The sequence below is a fragment of the Pan paniscus genome, chromosome 5, assembly GCF_029289425.2.
Source record: "Pan paniscus chromosome 5, NHGRI_mPanPan1-v2.0_pri, whole genome shotgun sequence".
Taxonomy (NCBI): Eukaryota; Metazoa; Chordata; class Mammalia; order Primates; family Hominidae; genus Pan; species Pan paniscus.
This window is the reverse complement of record NC_073254.2, coordinates 12777229-12796174: the sequence shown is the minus strand read 5'-3', so window position 1 is coordinate 12796174 and position 18946 is coordinate 12777229.

The window sequence follows — 18946 nt, the reverse complement described above, 5'->3', positions numbered from 1 at the left end:
AACACGTACAAGATACTCGTATGACATGTGGGGTTGCTTGAAATATGGAATTGACTTTCCCCAGCACAAGAAAGTGTTTGGACAGATTTCAAAGGGATCTAACACTTCCTCAGAGGACTGCCCTACGACATTTTTCCGTGTGCTTTTCTGCCTCTTGTCCTATACTTTTGGCATTTCTTCTGCTCTTAGAGGCAATGAGTCAACAGCATATTTTTAGCACCTCCTGTGTGCATAGAAGTGGCCCCTGACTCAATGGGAGTGTATAACTACCATGGGCCAAATCAGTGTGCTTTCCTGTTAGCCAGGGGATTATAGAAGAACAGGCTCCCCTGATTCCAACAGAACTTGCTGCCACTCTGATGTCTTCATTGTAAGGCCTCTAAATGAATGTTCAAGAAATTCATGTTAAAGGCACGTGTCATATGTGTAACTTGTAAACATTTGTGTACTTGTCTCTGTGTCCTTACACCTCAGGCTTCAACTCTTGTTTTTACCTTTATCAATGACTACCTGTGTGCTGTGTGGCTTTGGACCAATTGCTCACCCCCTCTAAAGCTCAGTTTCTGCATCTGTAAAATGGATATAATGCCATATATACATAGATACAGATATACATACACCAATATATATACACACATATATATGTGTGTATACATATATATACACACATATATATGTGTGTATATACATACATATATATGTGTGTATATACATATATATATATAATATACAAACTGAAATATATAGTTATATAAATATTTCAGTTTAAGTTTCAAAAATCACTGGAGGGTATTTTTATAATACCCTTCAGCAATTTTACCTGCTGCCTTTGCACATTCTGGTGAATTTCTAAATGGAAGTCTGATAGAGATTAATCTTTTAATGCATCATAAATAAAAAAGAAAATCACAGAATGATGTAGCTGGAGAGGACCCTGGGGATCTAGTGTTTCATGAAAGATTAATGTCCTTGATCTGTTTGTAAGTGTTTTGGGAAAATCTTCCATGGTCAAATAAAACTTGGCAATGTTGGATTAAATTTAAATAGGTTTTTTTTTTCCTGCAGAACTTCATAGTCTTTAATATGCTAATATGTTTTGTGAATCTACAAGGAATGAAGTGTTTCAATGCTTATTTTACCCAGATTCTCATTTTGGGACAGGCTGGTCAAGCTGAGTCAGATAGTATATTCTCTAGATGGAGATGATGGCTGATTCCTTTTTGAGAGCAAGAGAGTCCCCAGGGGAAGCAAGGGTATATCAGTTGCTCCATTTCATGCCAAGGATCCTCAGTCTTTAGAGGCTCAGAGAAGGCTGAAAGGCTACTCTAGGCTATCAGGGCTACCATTCATTGTGACCCATGCTACAGAGAAGCTTTGAGCTCAGTGCAAAGGAGTGACCAGCCCTTGAGAATCAGGAAAATTTATTTATTCCTGACCTAGTCCACTGAGGACATACAAGGAATGGGGCAGGGGAGTGTCACCAGCTATGGTTACAAGCTAGTCTGATTCTCTTTCATTAAGAAAACTGGTCCCTGTGAGTTTAGATTGGGAAGCACCAGGTTAAAAAAATTTTAGGCCAGGAGTGGTGGCCACTGTACTCCAGCCTGGGTGACAGAGTGAGAATCTGTCTGAAAAAAAAAAAAAAAAAAGTTAAGTGATGTCTTCTGTTGAGGACCTCTCAGAACTTTTAATATGAAAGTGTGCATTGTGAAGAATGGGAGTAGAGTGTACAGGAGTTTTAAAAGCTACTTGGTCATGAAACTCTTGCTTTGTGCAGGATTCGAGGGGCACTAACATTCTGAGGAAAATATTTTGGGAAACATTGATCTAATCCAAACTTCTCATTTTACCAGCAAACAACTGTGGGGCCCTCTAAGTTTCCTTTCTCCATCATTGTGACAAATTCATTGGAATTAATTCAATTAAACCTGGGGTCAGCTTTGAAGAGATTTATTTAGCAGGTAAATCTGTTTTGTACATTTTGAGGGAGTTCTGAGTTTCCATAGTCAAAAACCAGAGATCAATTTTACCAACCTTTATGGAATATCACCTATGGCCCAAAGACCCTTTAGCTACAGTGATGGTCTACAAAAATATAAACTGTAATTCTTGCAATACAGGAGATTAGTAATAATGTTAAATATAATGATGATGACACCATGAATAACTAACATTTATTGAATGCCTTTCTATTAGTCAGGCACTTTACTAAGTATTTTAATCCTCCCAACAATTTATGAGGTAGGGATTATAATAATTCCCATCTTATAGTGAGGACACTGAGGTTAGGAAATTATCCTAGCCTAAATGTTAAGTATAAGCATGAATAGAAAGGTGTTATTAGCCTATAAGACATTCCTTTATGAGTGATACAAAGTCCTATGTAAATTCAGAGAAAAGAAAAGTGGTTTTAGAAATCCTTGATCAGTTAGTGTGAAGCATGTGGTGGCCCGGTTACTGTTTCGTTGCCCATCTGTCCTCCCTCTGGGATCAGCACCCCCTTACTTTGGAAGAATTGTTTTCCTTTTCACTGTAAGGTTCTTTCTGGCTATGCGATGGGGCACATTGCCTCAAACTAGCCCTGTTCCAGTCTTTGAGAACCTTGAAATTGGAACCAAGGGAAGAGGATTGCCTCTTGAATGGTAATTCTCTAAAATCTAGTCTGAGGTGCTGCTGCCTAATCCCTGGGTCTGTGGAAGGAGCTGGGCTGTGAGAGGGGAGAATGATGTTGATGTCAAGAGAGAGGCAGGTGCTAGGAGCAGAGAAATGGAGGCCTGGAGGGTTTCTGGGCTTCTCTGAGGCTTAGGGTTTGGATCATTGTCTTCGTTACTGGAACAAAGGATTTACCATACCTGCTCTTCTGGGAATGAAACTGTCCTGCTTTGCAAAATAAAGTGTCATTAGAAAGAGATCTTAAAATCCCCACACCATAGACAGGTGCACAGATCCGTAGAAGTGTTAAAGTTCTGTCTGTTGGATGCTAAGCCAAGACTCTTAAGTATGTTCTAAAGAGAAACTGGTGTGTGTAGGCTGTGCACTCCCAGGGAGATAAAAAGTTAGGAACTTTATGGGTTGGGCTTGGTGGCTCCCACCTGTAATCCCAGCACTGTGGGAGGCTAAAGTGGGCAGATTGATTGAGCTGAGGAGTTCGAGACCAGCCTAGGCAACATGGTGAAACCCCATGTCTACAAAAACTACAAAAATTAGCTGGGCGTGGTGGCATGTACCTGTAGGCGGGAGGATCGCTTGAGCCCAAGAGGGAGAGGGTGCAGTGAGCCATGATTGTGCCACTGCACTCCACCTGGGTGACAGGAACTTTATGGGGAATGGGATCTTGGAGACTGAGTAGAGACTAGAGGAAAAAAAAAAAAAAAACTACCTCCCCAACTGGCCACACTATTCTTTTAAAAAATGTTAATTGACAAATTAAAATTGTATGTATTTACGGAGGTATAATGTGATGTTATGATATATGTATACATTGTGGAATAATTAAATCCAGAGAATTAATAGATTCATCACCTCAAAACCTATCATTTTGTGGTGAGAACATTTGAAATTTATTGTCTTAGCAATTTTGAAATACACAATACTTCATTGTAAACTACAGTCACCATGCTGTGCTGTAGAACTCAACAAAATGTATTCTTCCTGTCTCAACTAAAACATTGTACTCTTTGACAACATTTCCCCATTCCTCTCACCCCCTCCAAAAACACCCATTCTCTATGTTGAAGAGAATGGATAAAAAGTCCCAGCAGGTTTCAACTGACGGCTTCAGTGGTTGTCCCATCACACTTCAATGTTATTAATAGAAAGGGGAGGGGCAATACATAATTCGGACAGGTGAAAAGTACCACTGTAACCACTTTCCTGACTTCACAGAAAAAGTCCTCTTGTTTTCACCTGTAAAATGGGAACTGCGTGAATACCATTCTTCTTTTCTTCAGCCTCCAAAGAAAAAACAGATGCAAAGCCTTTTATCAATTGCAAAACAGTATACAATGTGTGTTTTTACTCACAGTTGTCTTACTGTGACCAAACACTTTATAAGCCTGTGGCAAGTCAGCCTTACTCTCAGGAAGTGGACAATATTTGGGGAAGGAGAAGCAGCAGGATCTTTCAGGACAGTAGCCTTGGTGGGTCCAAAAATTCCTTGAGCGAAATGGGAGACAAAACTTTCTTCCTGCTTTGGGGTTTATCCTGTTAGTCTTTTCTCTCTTCACTCCTATTTTCTATGGAGAATTTCCTGGTTTTGGAGTTTGGGTGCGTTTTATGGAGAGGAGGCAGAACATCTTTAGCTCCAGCAGAATGAAAGGATACATGCAAAGGAACCTAGCACAGTATGTGGTACCCAGTTCCCCTTTAACTTGGCTTTATTCATTCACTCCTGGTAGGGCATTAATAAGGGATTTAGCCCCCTCCTATTGAAAACGATTAATTCAGGGAAGAGTTCAGGCAGTGTGGACAGATACAGTGTAGGCCAAGCCTGTTTCTAAGGCAGGAGCTGGGTAGGGAGGGTGAGAAGGGCGAGAAGAATAGGGAAATATGTGTCGTCTGTGTTGCTGCTGTTGCAACCACCACAACAAACAAACAAGTGAAAAAAAAAAAAAAAAGAATTGTCCATACCGGAAAGTGTGCTGTTTTGGAGGAGGCTGGGGAAAGTGTGGATGGCTCGAGTGGGTCCTGTTGGATTGAAGTCTGACAGTGGTGATTCCCTTCAACAAATGGTCGGGGTGGGAGGGTACACACACACATACACACACACACACACCCCACACGCAGCACCAAGCCTCCGATTTCAGCGCTGGCAGGAGATAACCATTCTTAGCTCGCCTTTCCAGGGTTATTTTTGGCTGAGGCTGTTCGCTGATGGCAAAAGGTTTCAGCCCCCTCCCAAATCCCTCCCCATGCTTGTTCTAAAGAGAAACTGGTGCGTGTAGGCTGCGCACTCCCAGGGAGACAGGGAGACGGGCCTGGCGCCGGAGACGAACCCGGACTCTGCCCAAAGTCTCGCCGCCCGCCGGCTGTTTTCTGGCGGAGGGTGTGCCCCGGAGGACGGCGATCACGCGTGAAGGGTGGAGCCAGGCACGGGTGCAGGCGTCACCGGGGCCGGGCTAGCAGGCCCTGGAATCAGGCTTTTGGGACACCCCGAAAGTGAGTCCAACTTGGGGAGAAACTGAGGACACCTCGGGCGGTCTGGCAGCGGAGAAGGTGGGCGGGAGAAAACTTTACAGGAAGGCAGAAGCAATCTCCGCCGAGGGAGTCAGCGAGCGGCCGCGTGGAGAGGAGGGGCGGGCGGTCCCCAGGCGGGCGGGCGCAGGGCGCAGGGTGCCGACCTGCCGGAGAGGGGGCCCGGGCGTGAGGCGGAGTCCCGGCACGCGGCCAGGCTGGTGGAGGCCCCCAGCAGGCTGCAGATTCCCTCCGGCCCCGGGAGCCACAGCAGGACCGGCCAGGAGGCACCATGGAGGGGAGCCCCATCCCGGTGCTGACAGTGCCCACTGTGCCCTACGAGGACTCGCGGCGGGCCGGCGGCGGGGTTCTGCGGCGACCTACCGGCCTCTTCGAGGGCCAGCACAACTACCTGCCCAAATTCATCCAGAGCGTGCTATCGTCCATTGACCTGCGCGACCGTCGGGGCTGCACCACGGTGGTGGGCAGCGACGGCAGGTACTTTAGCAGGACGGCCATTGAGATCGTGGGGCAGATGGCCGCGGCCAACGGGGTGAGTGTCCAGATGCCCCTCGCTTCCCGCCACGCTGCCGCCATGCCCTCTCCTAGCCCTTGTCCCCCTGCTGCCTCCAGGCCCAGCTGGGAGGCCCCTGCCCGGCCCAGGCTTTGCTTCCTCACTCCCGCGTCCTCACCCTCCAGCGCCCCACTCCCACCGTGCTTGCAGCCTCCCCGGCGCACCCCGGACACTGGGTTCTATTAGTACCCACCGCCCCCAAAATCCTTGAGGGGTGTCCGTCGTTCCTGGAGCCACTCCGGGAGCCCTGGACTCTTCTCCGACTCTGCACACATCCCGCACCTGCTCATTTTTCTTTCGGACATTCTCTTACCCGGCCCTGTAGATTCCAAGGCAGCTCCCAGTTTTCCATATTGTTCCCAATGCGTTCACTGCCCACAGTCCCCACACAAACTTCTTTCCCAGGCTCACAACATAGTCCCTCTGCCCCGTGCCCTTTTTGCAATAATCTGCCAGTCCCCTAAGTCTTAGCTCTGCCTATTTAACAGTAGTGGTGTCTCAGAACACACACACACACACACACACACACACACACACACACACACACACGATCTCTGACATATTTGGCAAGAGTAGGCCCTGAAGGTTTTTAATATTTTGGTTTTTTAACCCAGTGGAATTACTGAATGATTTATTTAATTAGGGTAGGGATGGAGTGGATCCATTTGTTTGATGCTAAACAGCCTGAGCTCGCAGTTCCCAGGGGGCATATCTCTAAATGGTCTGAAACGAGATTTGCAGTGGTTTTCTTAATGCAATTCCCAACTTCTCTCCAAATGCCTTTTGACATTTGACAACATTTCATGCCTCTTCCCCTTTCGCTTTTCATCCTTGTTTTCTCTCCCTTCTCCCACGACCTCGGTAGTCTTCCGCAATCCAGATTCTCAGACTTCAGGTTTTTCTCCCTCTGCCCCTTTCCTCTCTGTCCTATAACTAGAAGCACCTTTTGGCATAGACCCGTATCCCAGTTTCCTCTTTCCCAGGTCCAGCAGCATCTCAAGGACATCTACAAGAGGGATACCTAACTTCAGGGGTCTCTGAATGATATGTGGGAAACATCGTCTAAAAAAGTAATTTTATCCTTATTCATGCAACCAGACCCACACTCATAGAACTTTTCTTTAAGGGGAGTGTCTTGCAGATGTATAAATGAGTGTTAACATCTTTAAAAGCGAAACTGCACAATTCCCTGGCGTTTGAATTCCCTCCTTCCTTCCCAACCCTCTCCTTTTCATTTTCTCATTTATTATTAAAAACATTTTTAAAGGATCTCCATGCTTCATATTTATCTACTATAATTCCTCCTTCTCGGTGTTGCAGGGATGGGGAAAGAGGATTTTTTAAAAAACACAATAAAAAGCAATTGGGAGAAACAGGGCCAATGGTGTTGGGGTGGGTAGTGGAATTGTGATTTTTGACTCCAGTAGACAATGATGCTGGATATATGGGGTTTGATCTCTCTCTGGCTCCTCACTTGAGATTGATGAAGTTTGGCTAGAATCAGGGAGTTGAAGAGAGGTTGACAAATGGTCTTTCACTCTTCTCTGACAGGCTGTTCCTGTGGAGTGATGGAGAATAATGAGCCTTGGGAGAGCTATGGGAGCTCTCATACTCCTTCCTGAGCCAATTTTTTAGGGAGTGAGAGAAACATGGTCTGTCCAATACTTGTTGTGGGTCAAGATATTTTTGAAGCTACGGTTGTTGATTTGCATGGGAAAATTATTATGTCTTATTATTTCTTGTCCCACTTTACCATAAGGGCTCCTCAGCTTCTTACTTCAATGGGTCTTCCATGACACACACACTTTATTAACTCTAAGAGTGGAATTTATTTTAACAGATAATTAGCATAGGTCAATATATGCTTAAAATGGAGTCAAATTAAACCTACTAGCTGTTATAAAGGACAGATGACAAAATCCACATAGAAGCATCGACTCTTAAATAATCTGAAAGTACTACTTCTAAGAGGGGCGGGCATGGGTGAAGGGAATGGTGGACATGTTTCAGAATTTCAAATGCCAACTTTAACCAATCGTTTCCTCATTTTGTTCACCTTCTTGGGGGCTTATGCTAAAGTGAAGTGAATAGCCATAAGGCTGGCTTCAGGAGAAAGGTGGTCTAAAAGAACTGGATAATTATAAGCAAAATTGGTCTCGAATGATTGAAAATTGTTGAGAATGTGCTTGTCTCCTGATTTGGCATCCTGAGTTAGACTCAGGAATACTGAACATGGATCCCAAAGGCTTTGGTCTTTTTTGATATCCTATTGGATAATCATAAGCAGGCTAGAAAAATAGGAAACTAGAATTTATTCTCTTTGAACTGACAAATCTGACCAGTGGGCTGCATTCTCTATATCTGAAAAATCTTGGTTTTGATTGAAAAAGTTAATTTTACAAAGCAATTTTCTTTTTTTAAATTAAATTTCATTTTTTTTTTTTGACACAGGGTCTCACTTTGTTGCCCAGGCTGGAGTGCAATGGTACAGTCTGGGCTCACTGTAGCCTTGACCTCCCCAGGTTCAGGTGATCTTCCCACCTCAGCCTCCTGAGTAGCTGGTGCTATAGGTGCACGCCTCTAGGCACAGCTGATTTTTGTGTTTTTACTACTCATAGGGTTTCTCTGTGTTGCCCAGTCTAGTCTCAAACTCCTGATCTCAAGAGATCTGCCTGCCTTGGCCTCCTAAAGTGTCATGAACCACCATGCCCAGCCTACAAAGCAATGTTCTAGGAAAAACTACAGTTACTCTTTGATTATATAATTGCTGGAGAAGAAAAGCATGGCATTTCTAAAATGATGAACTATATTACTTATATTTTAATATCTCATAAAGTTTGAAATAGACATTTCAAACATAAACATGTATAAAAATTTTTATAAATTATAAAATCAAAAACATTTTACAATTATTTTATTATAAAATTATTATAGAATCTAAAACATTATAAATTTAAACAACTTTTTAAAAAATTTATTTTGGGATTTCCCATGGAGTGATGGAGAATAATGAGCCTTGGGAGAGCTATGGCAGCTCTCATACTCCTTCCTGGGCCAACTTTTTTAGGAAATGGGAGAAATATACCCTGTTCAATGTTTATTGTGGGTCAGGATATTTTTGAAGCTATAGTTGTTGATTTGCTTCAAACTTTAAAAAAAATATTATAAAATTATGGGATGTAAAAAAATGTATTATAAAACTTTGAAATTTTCAAACTTTCAGAAAAGCAGAGAGATGAGATTAATGGCACTCACAGGCAAGCATAGAACATAGATTGTAAACATATTGCTATATTTGTGTCATGACTATTTTTTGCTTGTGTTTGAAAGTCTATTAAAGAAAATGATATTTTACCCCTAAATTCTTTAGTACAGATTTCTAAAAAAATAAGAACATTTTCCTGTATAGTTACAAAATCATCTTTTCAAACAAAATAAAAAATGGCTTTTTTATATCATTTATTACCCAGTCCACATTCAGATTTCCTCAATTATTATGAAATGTCCTTTTATTTTTTGAGACAAAGTCTTGCTCTTTCACACAGCCTGAAGTGCAGTGAAACAATCATAGCTCATTGCAGCCTCAAACTCCTGGGCTCAAGTGATCTTCCTGCCTCAGCTTCCTGAGTAGCTAGGACTACAGGTGCACACCACCATGCCCAGCTAATTCATTGTTTTTGTAGAGATGGAGGTCTTACTACGTTGCCCAGGCTGGTCTCAAACTCCTGGCCTCAAGTGATCCTTCCAGCTTGGTCTCCCTGAAATATCTTTTGTGGCTGGTTTGTTCAAATTAGTTTCTTCTAATCAAGGGATACACATTGCCTTTGATTATTTAGCTCAAGACTTTTTTAACCTGGAAAATACCCATACTCTTTGTTTATGAATTTATTTAGTGAAATTGACTTGTTGAAAAACTAGTCAGTTGTTCTGTAGAATATTTCCCCTTCTGGAATTTTCTGGTTGCTTTTTATGGTGTCATTTAACTTTTCACTCTGTTTTTTCCTGGTTAACTGGAAGTTAGTTCTAAAGGCTTTTAGGCCTGCTATAACAAAATACCAAAAACTGGATGACTTATAAAGAACAGAAATTTATTTCTCACAGTCCTAGAGGCTAGCAAGTTTAAAATCAAGGAGCATGTGGTTTTGATATCTGGTTAGGACCAACTTTCTGGTTCATAGATTGGCCTTCTTGCTGGGCCCTCACATAGTGGGAGAGACTAGCTAGCTCTCTGGGGCCTCTTTTATAAGGGCACTAATTCCAATCATGAAGCCTCTGTCCTTATGATCTAATGACCCCCTAAAGGCCCCACCTTTTAATACCAGCACCTTTGGGGTTAGGATGTCAACATATTAATTTTGGGAAGACATACACGTTCAGCCCATTGCAAGGTTTAGTTAGATTCAGGTTCAACTTCTTTTTTTAAAGACTATTTCATAGGCAATAATGTGTATTCACATCCCATCATTAGTGATGGCGAGATGATCGCAAGGTTAGGGTGATCACTGCCTATCTCCTCTGCTATATTCCCCCTTGGGTCAAGCCAGTAGTCTGTGACGTGAACTTTGTACCATGTGTATATTCAGTTATATTCTGTATCAATAGTTACTTGATTGTTTTAGCATTTATTAATGATCCTTGCTTGAGTTGATTATTTCATTAGGGGTTTCAAAATGGTGAATTTCTAATTCTCTAATTCTATCTACATGTTTTAGCTGGCATTTTTCTATAAGCAGACCATTTTCTTCACAACTGGGTTATTTGGCTACCCTGAAACATAGTTCCTTCCGGGAAGGCAGAACATATGTTTATTTCTGTCTTTTAAAAATTACTGGTGTTTGGAGTGAAGATTAGGTGAGCTAACTACCTCCACAGGTGACAAATGAATTTTGTTTTGTCTCACTTTTGCTTTTTTGAATATCACTGTGGCTGCTTGGATTTTTATATTTAATTTGAATGGATTAGGGAATAAATGAGAAGATAGGTTTTATCTGTTTCTGTAGTTTTTATGTGGCTGTGTGAACTTACTTTTAAAAATTCCCAGAAATATTTTAATTCCCCTTTAAAGATATAAACTATGTCATACTATAAAGCAAAAGAAAAACCAATCATGTGAAGAGTAAATAGTATCGTTTAAACGAATTGTGGTTAAGCTTAGTTTGTAACTAATTAGTTTTTTATTTTCTTTCTACTTTTATCTGCTTCAGAGCCTCTTCAGTGGTTTAGATCTTCTATGTGTCAAATTATTCTAATCTCTTAAAAAGTTTAAGAGCTAAAATACAACACAATGACTACAAGAATGCCTTTGTCCTTTTCTGGGTAGGTACACCTAAGGCAACTTCTTTTTCTCTTCTTTGTTCTCTTCTTCTTTCTTATTCTTAAATCATCTTCAATATTGGACAGATGACAGCACTATGCCTGCCTCAAGATGTTTCTGACTTTTTCTTTTTCTTTTTTTTTTTTTTGAGATGGAGTCTTGCTCTGTCACCCAGGCTAGAGTGCAGTGGCACAATCTTGGCTCACTACAACTTCTGTCTCCTGGGTTCCAGTGATTCTCCCAACTCAGCCTCCTGAGTAGCTGGGGTTACAGGCATGCACCACCACACCTAGCTATTTTTTTGTATTTTTACTAGAGACGTGGTTTCACCATGTTGGCCAGGCTGGTCTTGAACTCCTGACCTCAAGGGATCTGCCTGCCTTGGCCTCCCAAAGGGCTGGGATTACACGTGTGAGCCACTGCACCCGGCCGTTTCTGACTTTTTCTAAAGTCTTCTTTCTCTGGAGATGACATTATATAATAGCACTGTTCAATAGAAGTTTCTTTGATGATGGAACTGTTCTATAATCTGCATTGTCCCAGCCACTAGCCATATGTGACTACTGTAACACTTGAAATGTGGCTAGAGCAACTGAAGAACTGAATTTTGCATTTTACTGAATTTTAATTAATTAAAATAGAAATGCAAATAACCATAAGTGGTTAGTAGCTACCATACTGGACAGCAAAGATCTATAATTCAGCATTTAAAATCGATTTTGTTTTGTTTTCAAAAATGGAGTCAGACTGTTACAACCCAAAAGAACTGTAGGTTAAATTAAGGTAAATCCCCAAATACTACATACATATTTGGGAAATCCAAACCAGATTTTTTCATGTGATAACCACACCCTCTTTTGACTTTAGCCTTGGAGGTAATGGAGTATGGCAGAAAAAACCCTGTATCAGCAGCTGGAAGACTCACCTTCTTTTCCTAGCTCTGCCATATATTGACCAAAAGAGTCAAAGTCCATTCAGATGGTTGAAGGGCCTTGGAATTTTGTTTTTGGTTTTCACATACAAGTTGGAGGGCAGATGCGTTAGCCTCTTGAAATACCCAGAAACCACTTGTTTCCTCATCTAAAAATCAGGTATGACAGGATCATTTAATTATCCTGGAAATCAGATGAAGCACTGCATATGAAAGCACTTTGTAACCTCGATAGCACTGGGAAATGTAAAGACCTTGTTACTGAAATATAAAGGTGTATGGTCAACTGAATATATCTCAGATAGTTATGATTTGACTGTATATATTGAATATAACCTGTAGTGGGCCCCTTGGTAAACAGCTTACAGTTTTGTTGCAAGTTTTAGCCAAGAGAAAATTTATTTGTTGACTAGCCATGCCCTTTATTGGCCACATGATGAGCAGCCAAGATATTAACACACAGTGCACCTTGCAGAATTCAAGAATGTCTCAGTGTCTTGTGAACTAGGAAGCTGAAATGCAGTGGTATGCAGAAGGCTGGCTCAGTAGGAGCCTTGGGAGTGTCCTCCAGATAGGTGTTTGTGCAGGTTGTGTTTGATTCCAGTTGGCCATGAAAAGCTGGTTGCTCTAAAGAATGAGAATATACTTGGTTTTGCATTTACTAGAACTATCTGGGGAACAAATCTTGGGGTGGAAGAAAGAAGGGAGGGAGGGAAAGCTGTGCTTCAATACCTAGGGCTTCTTTCCTGGAATGGATCTGAGAATCTGGGATTGGGTGGCTAATATCTCATCTCTAGAAGGGAGAAAGAACTGGGTGGTGATGGCTTTGTATTTTCTATTGGAGTTCACTACGGAATAGGTGAATGGAATGGGCTGCTATGATCCAGACATTAGGGAGGACAGGTTTGTGATACATTAGAAAACTTGAATGAGCCCTTCTATGATTCTCTCTTCCCTCTTTCTGCTTCCCGTTCTTAATCACCATCCGCAGGTTGTGGAATTAGCAAATCTATTATGTGAGCAATAGCAAACTTACAGGAGCCCTTGGCTCCATCTATCTCCCTGTTTGTGTCAGTTCCTTCTGGATTCTTTTAGTCTGTGGTCTTCATTCACTCTTTTTCTGGGGAAGTAAAAGGAGTGGGACAGATTATGAGAACAGCTGGGTCCTCCCAGTTGCTGGGGTGGTTATTTTAAGCTTTGTTTAATGTGTCCAGAGACCCAGATGGCATTTTTAACTAAGCTGCTTTATTAACTCTTGTGATAAAGCATAGTGATGTTTATTGAAAAGGCAGACACGCATCAGCAACATCATGCGTGAAACTTGCTCTAAGAATTTTCTATAAAACATCTGTTCTCTTTGAGCCTTTTGTGAACTCTGGAAGTTTGCTAGTTTCTATACAGACTTGAGGACAAGAAGTTGGAACCCACTTTTGGAGATGTCCAAGCATAGGTATTGGAATCATTAATCCTAACCCTCTCAGTTTTAAGGCCCCGGATACCCTTCTGTTAGACAACAGTAACATGAGCAAGCACTGTAATAACATTTAAACAAGATTATTTGGAAACAATGGACAAGAAAAATTAGTATAAATTGTTTGGGGATTTTAAAATTAAAGATAAAAAGCTAGGGCTTCAATGACCTGTGCCAGCCTATAGCCTTAAGAGTCAATTTGCAAACATTCAAGATTTGGCCAATATGCCTCTACTACTTCTACTTAACACAGTCAAAGGGAAATTTTTAGAGTCTTTCATCTGATTTGACTCTCTTAGTTACGAATAAGAGGATATCTAGAATATATATGTGACTTGTTAAAATGAAAATCCACCTTCTCTGAGTCTTCAAATATCTTTCATATCTTACATTTTTTAGTCACATCAACTTTTGAAGTCATGTCCGTAGTTGTATGAAAAGAAAAATTTCAGGAACATTCAACCTCAAAAGTTCTTTTTCTTAGTCTGAAGTCGTAGAAGCATTTGACTTTTACTTTCTCTTTTTAAGTTTGTACTAGTAGGTATTTTGTATAAATATAATATTTAATTATTGCCTTTTTATTCTTTTTCTCTAGTAAACATCCTGGTTTTTAGCTATCAATATGTAGTTTTACATTTAGGGATTTCTAATGGAAAGAGAAAGGAATCTGAAATCAGAGGACGAGAGTTTATTCTACTTGACCAAACACATACACAATACTGGAAGGAGAGTTTTACAACAAATATTTAATATCTATGACATGTAAACCGTTTTTTGAAATCAAGAAAATTCAAACATTTCAATACAAATATCATCAATAATAACACATGAACAGGTGGCCAACCTTATTAATAATCAGAGAAATATAAATTAAAACAATCCATTAACTTGTAAAAAAGATGAAATTACCCAGAGTTGGTGTAGGTGATGAAAAATTGTCATGTTTGTATACTGTTCATAGAAGTTAAATTGACATAACTTTTTGGTCAGGCAATTTGGAAGTATATATCTAAATTAATAGAGTAGTTTTCTAATAACCTGGGAATCTCTTAATCTAAGAATCTTTACTGTAGATTTTTCTAGAACAAATGTACAAACATCTGTGTACAAGGGTACTCACTGCAGCATTTTGCTAAGGAAAAACTCAGAAAAAATCTATATGTTCAACAGAGAACGGGTACATAATTTATGACACAACTGCACAATATACACCACTAAAATAAAGGATATAAATTTATATGTAGTATGAAAAAGATGTGAATGATAGCTTGTTGGTGAAAAACAGCAATGACTGGAATATTGTGTGTAACGTAATCCTGCTTTTCTGTGTATAATGTAGGCATAGAAAATAGGATTGAAAGGACATACTCTAGTCAACAGTGTATATAGCTTGGGTGGAGGGGGTGTATAATGGGGAAGGAGAGTCCCTTTTCCTATCTATTCCATATACATCTCTGGATTTAAAAGATCATACATGCATATGCATTACCTTCAAAATTAAAATGATAAAGACAAAAGGAGAAGCTTTGGATTTGAATCATGATACTACTGTTTGCAACTTCTAGGACCGTGGGGAGGTCGCCTAGCCTCTTGGGGTTTATTTCCTCATTTATAAAAATAGGGAAAGTAATAATACTTGTCTACATATCTTCTAGGGTTGTTGGGAGGATTGAATGTGATAATGGGTTACAGCATAATGAATTATTTATTCATATAACACAATTATTATAAAAATAGTTTGCTCTGATTAAAATAAAAGAAGGACGAGATCGTGTGTGTTTTACAGTCCCAGTAGCTTTACTAACCAGAAAGCGCCTGCTGATGTGGTGATCACAGTTGCTTTGGTGCTGCTTCCTGTTGACTTTTGGCAATTCTCCACGCTGCTAGCTAAGGCTGAGGTGGCGACTGTGGAAGGTGTGATCTCCTCCCCCTCCCAGCACACATTTGTGTGCATACTCACACTCACGCACACACAAACACACACATGCACACTCTATCACAGCACATGAGGTGGCAGCAGCTGCTCCGGCATAGACTTTCACACAACATAAAGGGCTTTTTTGGTGTGGTCTGTGCATTATTTCCTGTTAAGCATGAGCTGAGTCAGTGCCATGCTTTTCCATCTGAAACCTTTCTGAGGCTCAGGCTGTGTTAAGAGCAAACCCTCTCCCCTCCATGCCCACCCCATGGCCCTCTACTGAAGCCAGATCATAATCTGCTCATTTCATGAGGATTTTCAAACCGAATGGACTGGGCCATGTGAGAGATCACTGAAAGGAACAGACCAAGCAGAGGCTAAGAGACTCCACGCTAATCTGCCGAGTCATCTGAAAATGCACAGCTGTGGGAGCTCACGGTGCTTTAAAGTACTTTGGCAGGATGTTTGTTCAGGGGGCCTGTTCCTGCAGCCCTGATGAATGTTTGGTTAGGAGGCATAATCATTTTTTGGACAGGATCTCCCAAATATAAAGTGATAGATGCTAATGTGGAATATGATACAGAAGATCCAGCTTGGATGTCATAAATAACAATAAATTGTTTAATCTTGCTGAGTTGTAAATCTATGATTGCCAGAGGTCTTTAGTTCACTGGAACATAGTATAGGGGCAGGGGCACTTAGCAAATAGGCCGTTATTATTTTCCAACCAGACAGAAACTGGTCTGATGGAATTTATCTAAAAAGGCATACACATGTATTGTAATTAATTGTGACAATTACTCAGAGAAAACACATGGCCCTAAAGAGGCTGAGGGGTTTTTTTGTTCTACCTATAAATGTATATGTATATTCACCTATATTCTACCTATGTATAAGTAAGAGAATGAGTTTTTGTTTTGGGGATATATATTTATACGTATCTATACAGATAGATATACACATACTTAATTTCTGTCTACCTATTAAGGTGCAGTGCCAGATGGAAAGTATTTTTAAACATTTAGATAGCTTATTCTATAGCATATGTGTGCATATAGCCCCCCCATAAAGCTTTGTCTCTTTTCTGGATATATTTAACAAGAGGCTAGAACAGAGTCCAAAATGTCAGAAATGTTTGAACATTCCATAGAAATGAAGGAGGTGTTTCCAAATGACCTATGTTTCTATGGCAATAAATAGAACTTGTGCTGCGTTGGATGGGTCAGGAGTAAGGAACATAAACAGTGTAAGTATGACTATTCCAGGCAGAAATCTACCCTGTAAGAACAGCTTTGTGCAGTGAGCTCAACAACATTGATCAGTTAGCAGTCCGGTTCAGTACAACATTGATCAGGTAGCAAGCCAGTTCGGCAGTGCCAGTCGGAGACACAGATGGGGACAATCAAAGAAGATGCAGGTCAGGACAAGGATGCAGACATGTACCTGTCACTAACATGGACTTCAGCAGCTTCTTAGTGAGCAGGTTTATGATCAAAGAAGAAAGACATTGTTGATATGTAAGCATGTTACAATTAATTTGCTGTTTAGTTATTAGCAAACTACATCCAGTTTTTAGTTTTTAGGTTTTTATTATTTTTTCTTTTTTGAAACAGGTTCTTGTTCTGTCATCCAGGATGGAGTGCAGATGTTATCCAAGCTCACTGCAGCCTTAAACTCCTGGGCTCCGTGGATCCAACCACCTCAGCCTCCCAAGAAGCTGGGACTACAGGTGCACGCCACCATGCCCAGCTAATTTTTCTAATTTTTTTGTAGAGATCAGATCTTGCTGCATTGCCCAGGCTGCTCTTGAGCTCCTGGCAGTGTAGATATTTCCATGTTTATACAGATGGTGGTGTAGATATTTCCATGATTATACAGATGAGTGTGTACATATTTCCATGTTTTTAAAGATGGCGGTGTAGATATTTCCATGTTTATAGAGATAGCGGTGTAGATATTTGCATGTTTATAGAGATAGCGGTGTAGATATTTCCATGTTTATAGAGATAGCGGTGTAGATATTTCCATGTTTACACAGATCGCGGTGCAGGTATTTCCATCTTTCTACAGATGGCGGTAAAGATATTTCCATGTTTACAGAGATAGCGGTTGATATATTTCCAAGTTTATACATATACCGGTGTAGATATTTCCATGTTTATACGGAGAGCGGTGTAGATATTTCCATGTTTATACAGATAGCGGTCCAGATATTTCCATGTTTATACAGATCACGGTGTAGTTATTTCCATGTTCATATGGATACCGGTGGAGATATTTCCAGGTTTATACTGATAGCGGTGTAGATAATTCCATGTTTATACAGATCACGCTGTAGATATTTCCATGTTTCTGCAGATGGCGGTGTAGATATTTCCATATTTATATTGATGGAGGTGTAGATATTTCCTTGTTTATGTAGATGGCGGTGTAGATATTTCCATGTTTATAGAGATGGCTGTGTATATATTTCCATGTTTATAGAGATAGCGGTGTAGATTTTTCCATTTTTATACAGATAGCGGTGTAGATATTTCCATGTTTATACAGATAGCAGTGTTGGTATTTCCATGTTTATACAGATAGCGGTGTAGATATTTCCATGTTTATACAGCGGGCGGTGTAGAAATTTACATCTTAATATAGATGGTAGCTTAGATATTTCCATGTTTATACAGATGGCGGTGTAGATATTTCCATGTTTATAGAGATGGCAGAGTAGATACTTCCATGTTTATGGAGATGGCAGTGTAGATGTTTTCATGTTTATACAGATGGCGGTGTAGATAATTCCATGTTTACAGAGATGGTGGTGTAGATATTTCCATGTTTATAGAGATAGCGGTGTAGTTATTTCCCTGTTAATAGAGCCAGCGGTGTAGTTGTTTCCATGTTTCTACAAATGGCTGTGTAGATATTTCCATGTTTGTACAGATAGTGGTGTAGATATATCCAAGTTTATAGAGGTAGAGGTGTAGATATTTCCATGTTTGTACAGATAGCGGTATAGATATTTCCGTCTTTAGAGAAGGAGCAGTGTAGATATTTCAAACTTACAGAGATGGCGGTGTAGATATTTCCATGTTTATAGAGAAGGCGGTGTAGTTATTTCCATGTTTACAGAGACGGCGGTGTAGATATTTCCATGTTTGTAGAGATGACGGTGTAGATATTTCCATGGTTGTAGAGATAGCGATGTGGAGATTTAAATGTTTATACAGATGGCGGAGTAGATACTTCCATGTTTATATAGATGGCGGTGTAGATATTTCCATGTTTATAAAGATGGCGGTGTAGATATTTCCTGTTTATGTAGATCGCGGTGCAGATATTTCCATGTTTAAAGAGGTGGCGGTGTATATAATTCCATGTTTATACAGATAGAGGTGCAGATATTTCCATGTTTATAGAGGTAGCGGTGTAGACATTTCCATGTTTATACAGATGGCGGTGTAGATATTTCCATGTTTATAGAGATGGCGGTGTAAATATTTCCATGTTTATAGACATAGCGGTGTAGATAATTTCATGTTTATACAGATAGCGGTGCAGATATTTCCATGTTT